Below are 6,743 nucleotides of genomic sequence, written 5' to 3'. Positions count from 1 at the left end.
TATAAAATTATAGCCAGCAGAGAAGCAAGAGGAAGAGAAAGAACCATGTAGTAGAGTAATATCCTGTTGCAATGTTGTGCTTCACTAAGATAAATGTTGATATTGTATCCTATGGTTGAATAAAATAGTCATTGTCATATAAAGTCCAGCGCAGGCCAGACAACCCTGTGGAACAACTCTCCTCCTGGGGCCCAGGCTCCCTCCATCTGACGATGTCACCATTGCAGCACATGGGCTCATAGGCACAATCGTGCTTATTTTCATACATCACTTCCACTCATATTCAGTTGGTTATTGGAGCATTTGGTGAGTGCTACCATCTTGGTTACAGAAACCAAGAGCTGGGGAGAAGCATGTCTGTGGAATCCCGGGCTTTAACACAGAAGGTGGTATGCTCTTCCTTTTGTTAGTGTGTGGCTTGTGGCAGGTTGTTTACCGTGGTGTGCCTCGGTTTTCTTAAGGATAAAATGTTTATAATAATAATATTATCATTAGTAATCTATACAATAATAGTTATGTATATACATAAAATAATAAAAATAAAAATGAAGAGGACCAGGAGAGTAGTACAAAAAGTCATGGTGAGGACTGGAGGGGCACGTCACCCCCTCTTAGCTGTAGAACACACTCTTCAAGGACGAGGTGGGATCTGTTGTTTGAGTTATGGAGGCCGAGGGGACGTCCCAAGATGTGTGCCACCGGAAATGTTCTTATACGTGTAAGGTAGTAGATGATACAACCTAATAAGATACTTTTCCTCTTGAATTTCTTTATAACGGGCCTAGACAGCTAGAGAGACAGGCATTGCTCTTTTCAGGGAAGGAGCTACTTTGTGCATTTATGCCAGGTATGCCTGTGCTGATGAGGTCAGAAGTTTGGTTCTGAGCTCAGAGTTGACCTGCATTGTCATGTACGGAGGTAGAAGCTCTTCGGGGCCCAAAGATGGTGAAGTCTTTGGAGCGTGGAGAGTGGGGGCAAACACCTGACTGATGTGGGGCACAATGCCACAGCAAAGTGAGGGGAAGGAAGATCATTTGAATTTAAATTATCTAGAAAATTACTTGAATTCTCAACATCATTTTGCACATTGCGAACATACTTGACATCTAGGTATTTTTGAAATGCCCACGAGCTTTCAATTTCAGTGGTTTTATTTAATGTGCATCAGTATTTGATGTATTTAGGTATTTCTTGGCCTTACTTTTTTTTTTTTAAGGTACTGGGACTGGGGCTTGAACCTGAGACGGCGTATGGAGGAAGCTGGTGTTCAACCACTGAACCACACAGCTCCCCTGAGTTGGTATTTTTGCTTGTTTCTGGTTTTTTTCCTACAAGGTACCGGACACTGAACCTGGACCGCCTATGTGGGAAGCAGGTGCTCAACTGCTTGAGCCACATCTGCTTCCTTGACTTTACTTTTAATATGCCAAGCTAGACACAGATGCCTGCTACCTAGTCGAATGAATGGCCTTTACTTTCTGGGTTAAGCTGTTTAAAAAATGTAATTTACTTTTTCCAATGTCTGTAATTTACTACAAGACATTTCAGTATAATCAGTGTCATATAATGTTTGTGCTGTAAAACCCTTTGTTCCGAGGGTGGTTAGCCACCATGATATCCAGACGCCATAGTCCACGGGTGGTCATCTACATTACCTGCTTCCCAGGATTTATTACAAAGTCCTTCAGCTACTAGTATTTCAATCAACAAGCCACAGTTTTTTAATTAGCATGCTGAGCATCAAAATTTTTTGGTTAAACTAGTGACTGGCTACTGAGCATGATGAATTTTAGAAATGGGCTCTCATTGGTGAAATTAGAAATACCAAGATAGAGCTAACTGGTCAAAATAATTTAGAAAAACCCTTGCACGAACAAAGTTTGAGAACCCAGTGAGTACTGCAACTTGAATGATTGCGAATGATGCCTGATTCCAGTTGCTGGTTTCTGATTTCTCAGTGGCTTCTGGAGAATATAGAATCCTGTCTCTGGAAGTGAATCTTTCACACAAGGTGTGGTCAGAATACCAAAAAGGAAAAGAAGTTTGAATTTCATCAAACTTTCAGAATACGTTATATGGACTGTTTCATTTGCTTGCTTGCTAATGAGTGAAAATATAAAAAATGTTTGGGGGCGAAATCTCTACTGAGGCTTATTTTTATTATAACCTTGTAGGGAGTTTGAAGGAGAGTAGTCAACCTGGCCACCTCAAATTTCTTTGGCAACTGCTACAACTTACCAAAAAGCAAAGAAACAAAAAAGACAAAGCACTAGGAGGTGTGCTTTAATCATAGTACTATTTCTGGAAGTTGTGAGTTGCCTGTCATTAGAGGAATTCAAGAAAACACTGAATTTTGACAGATAGGGAGGAGTTTCAATTATTAGATGAGGGTATTAGCTGGACAGTTACCAAGTACCTTTTCTAAACCTTGACTTTACTTCTTAGAACAGCTTTAGGGTTACAGAAAAATGATAAAATAGTAACGATCCCATCTACTCACACCTAGTTTCCTCTCTTACTAACACTTTACATTTATTATAATTAATGAAACAATACTGAGTCCATATTTTAGATTTACTTAGTTTTTACCTAATACCCTTTTTCTGGGTACCACATTATATTTAGTTGCTTTGTCTCTCCAGACTTTTTTTTTCTTGGGCAGTTTACCAGACTTAAAAAAAATTTTTTTTTTCTAATGACCTTGACTGCTTTGGTCAGGGATTTTGTGAGATTCCCTGCTATTGGAATTCGATCTTTTTCTTATGATAAGACTGGGGTTAGGGGTTATTGGCAGGAAGACTGGAAAGGACAGTTGTCATTTTCATCACATCATAGCAAGGGTACCTGCTACCAATGTGACTTATCTCTGTCGGCGTTGGCCTTGATCATCTGGCTGAGACGGCAGTTCTTGAGTTTCTCCACTGACAGGTTACTCTTCTCCCTCCTCTTTCCCCGCTGTACCTTTGGAGGGAAGTAACTATGGGCAGCTAACACATGAGGAGGGGAAAGTTGTGCTCCCCTACATCGAGAGGGGGAGTATCTACATAAATTTCTGGAATCTTTCTGAATGGGGCCAAAGTGCCTTTTAATCCAAGCTTCTGTGATCCTTTAAATCAGCTTTAGGAATCCCAAACACACACACGTTCTTCCTGGGTTTAAATTATTTGCAACATTTTCTAAGTTTCCTAGGCAATTGTCAGCCCTCGTATAGATTTCATAGTTCACCAGTTTCCTCAATTGTCAGGCAAATTTTTACAATGGCTAATATTTTTAGCATAGTGTAAAAGATTGCTCTATATTTTAGTGAGCCCAGGATGAGAAGATGTCACTGTTACTAAAGAATATATATGGAGTACCCCAAAAGCAATCACATTTTTTTGGGAAAACAATTCTTTTCTACTCTTGCATGCTACTACAAGGCAATATAAGCCACCCAAACACATAAAAATAGAAGAAATCAGCAAGTAGTGTTTTCTTTTGTTTATGTTTTGGGAACAAGGATTTAACTATAATAACTCCATAAATTTCCAGGGCTTAAGAAAACATGGTAAACTACTAATTTGGAGGCAGAAACCCAGTATTTAACCACAGAGACACAAGCTTGTACAGTAACTTGATGTGCTATAAATATCTCTTTCTTGCTACGATTATCAGTTGAGGGCACCCTGTAAGAGCAACTCTCAAAGGTTAAGAGTCCAGTAGTGAATTCCCAAGGACGAATACAAGAACCTGGAAGGTTTGGAGTTTCCAGCTGTTTCATGCCAAAAATACACCAGAAGCAATGGCAAGAAGTCGAAATAAGCTGAGAAGCGTTACTTCCAGAGACATTATCTCAGACCTATCTCTGACACTATCTCAGACATTAAGTATTTCTGTTCCCCTGGAGAAGAGGCTAAGATAAAGTTAAAATAATTGTTTATGGTCACAAAAATGTATTTGTGCACTGATTATTCAAGACCTGCCATAGATGGTTGGATAAGGAGAAAGGAGACAAGTTATTGTGCTTTCCTTCACCTATTTTTTAAAAAATTTCTTGTCCTCCTGTCTTTCAAAGTGAGTATAGAAATTGCATTTGTGAAACAGATTGACTACTGTAGCAAAAATGCAAAAATTTGAACAATACTGTGTGTGTGTTCTATCCTGGCAGGGAGTGGGTCTTTGTGTCTGTTTTAAGATAAGGTAAAAAATGGCAATTATGGTATTACAGTAATAATAGTATTTCATTTGTTAGCACTTTACAATTTGAAAAGTATTTTGATAGTTATATATATATATTATGTTTGTGTGTGTGTGTGTATATATATATATATATATATATATATTTCAACCTTCAAATCTATGGAAGATTTTTAAAATGTTTTTATTATTCCCATTTTACAGATGAGGAGACTGGCTCGGTGAGGTTAAGTGACTGGCTCAAAGTTTCAGAGTTGGTAAATGATGAAATTCAACAGGAACCCAAGTCTTTGAATGTCCGGCTCTGGAACTTTTCCACTATACCATGCTGCTTTCCTAATTTGCACATCAGTTGGGATTGTCCCTACTGTTGAGATGCTGACTCTGGTTCATTAAAAGGTGCCCCCCCCTTAATGTTTTATGATACCCATTAAGAATCATTGCATCTTCTTTAGACCAGCCATAATGTTGGCAATCTTTATTAAGTAGTTTATGTTAAGAAGATGAACGTTTTTGTTTTCATAATAAATACTATATGATTGAAAATGCCTTTTTAAAAGAACATGCCACACCCTACTCCCATATGCTGGTTGGCTTAGTGGGGGTTGCTTAGCTTCCCCTCTATTATTTTACCAATGAACCCACCTTTCCTCCTCCTGACGAAAGAAAAATAACAAAGCAGTGTGCTTGAACTTGCATCTGAGGTGACTGCTAGACTTGGGCATGGTATCTCTGAGAGTAAACTGCAAATGATGGTAATTCTTGGGATGACATAACGGGGGAAGAGAAGAAAGAGAAGTCTTGGGGTTCACTGTCAGAGAACGACAGGGCTAGGAAAACTGCATCTTCCTTTAATCGAGTTTTCTAATTGATTTAACAATAGAATCACTTTCGAACATAAAGTCTACTACTATTGCCCAGAAGTTATAATCTGTGTAAAATATAGTCCAATGCTATAGCAGAAGGATAACTGGGATAGGGCTGGAACAACATTTCTTGATTAAAAAAGAAAACAAAACGAAAGATAAATACCATTATTACAATAGTAGCTAATATTTTTGTAGTACTTACCATGTGCCAAGTATTATTTTTATTAACTGTTCTAACCATATTATGTATGTTAACTCAATTAATCCTACAACAAATCTACACCATCTGTTGATGGGCTATGTGAAACTATTGCCAATGACTAAATAGACTATCTCACGTTGTATCCTTGAAAAAGTTGCTCTTCTATGACAAGGTGGTGAGAGGGCAGAGTTAGAGAAAACCTAAATAATTAGAAAGAATGAACATATAGGGAACTAAAAAATTTAATACCACTAGAATTCATTAAGCCCCCATAGAATGCATTTCTTTGTATCCAGAATGTTAAAAAATACATTTAGAAAATTAACTCACATTCTTTGCAGGTTCTGGTACAAATTGTGTTTTATTAAAATTTTTAACTTCTTTTTTTTTTTTAATTTTTTTATTTTTTAAAAAATATGGAACGCTTCACGAATTTGCGTGTCATCCTTGCGCAGGGGCCATGCTAATCTTCTCTGTATCGTTCCAATTTTAGTATATGTGCTGCCGAAGCGAGCACGAAAATTTTTAACTTCTAAGCTTTTATTATTCCTTAGTTGTCCCACAGACATATGGGTGAGATATGATCTGTACAGAAGAAAAGCAGCTTAATTACTTTCAAGTTCTGCCCCATAAAAATAAGGGGAATAAGAATTATGGGAAGATGACTGCAGTGGCAATATAGTTTAACTATCCCAGAATCCTTCAAGAAACACAGGCAGAGTAACAAAACCAAAGCCGTAAGGATGAAATCTACAAGAAAAACTAAGGTATCTTCCCATTCCTTAATATATGCACATGTGGGAACAAAACCTTGGAAATCAAAAAACCGTATGGCATCACCAAAAGGGTACAAGAAGGAGAGGGAAGGAATTGAATGTAAAGTGGCCCCAAGAGTGGGAGAATCCCCAGATCACCAATGCTATTTACCAGAAAGCTCAGTGGTCCACTTTGAGAAGAGCAACAGATACTGGGCAGGTGCTTAGCAGGACCCAGTTCATGGCTCAGTACAAGACCATGGTCAGGTCTGATGAGGATGTGGCAGCAGGGAAATGAATTTTTGAAGTTAACCAACGGAAGCTCACTTTCAGAGCAACGCCCTGCATTGAGAGGAGATTTCTGAGAGCTGGGAGCAGAACTCAAATTGAGTAGGATAGAGCTAATAATGCAAAGGGAAGAGAAGGCCCAGCTAAGAGTAGATAGGAGAGCTGATGGGCGCATCTCAGAGAGTAAGAGGCCATATATTTGAATCTTTTACGAATGAAAAACAGAAGAGGCTGTTTTAAAGTATAAAGTTAGTTCCGTACTATTCTTCTAAAAGTATAAGAACATTTTTTTCTCGCTTTAACATGAACAACAGAAAAGGATACGGTCAAATCCCATAGAAAGTTAATATAACAAAAAAGAAAGTAGAATAATTCCTCTATAGACAATGAAAGCACTTTAGAAAGATAGATCTACAAGGCAGATAAAAATTATAAACTAATATTTCAAAATGA

The 6,743-nt window shown here is 38.0% G+C and overlaps 1 non-coding gene across 1 annotated transcript; it reads right to left on the bottom strand.

Moving 5' to 3' along the window:
* Positions 1 to 5,657: 5,657 nt before the first annotated feature.
* LOC111758821 (U6 spliceosomal RNA) lies at positions 5,658 to 5,764 on the bottom strand. Its single transcript, XR_002792973.1, has one exon. It is a non-coding gene; the product is annotated as a U6 spliceosomal RNA (small nuclear RNA).
* Between the last annotated feature and the right edge of the window lie 979 nt (positions 5,765 to 6,743).

The sequence above is a fragment of the Dasypus novemcinctus genome, chromosome 15, assembly GCF_030445035.2.
Source record: "Dasypus novemcinctus isolate mDasNov1 chromosome 15, mDasNov1.1.hap2, whole genome shotgun sequence".
NCBI lineage: Eukaryota > Metazoa > Chordata > Mammalia > Cingulata > Dasypodidae > Dasypus > Dasypus novemcinctus.
The sequence above is the reverse complement of the archived record's forward strand: the minus strand, read 5'-3'. Positions and strand labels throughout refer to the sequence as shown.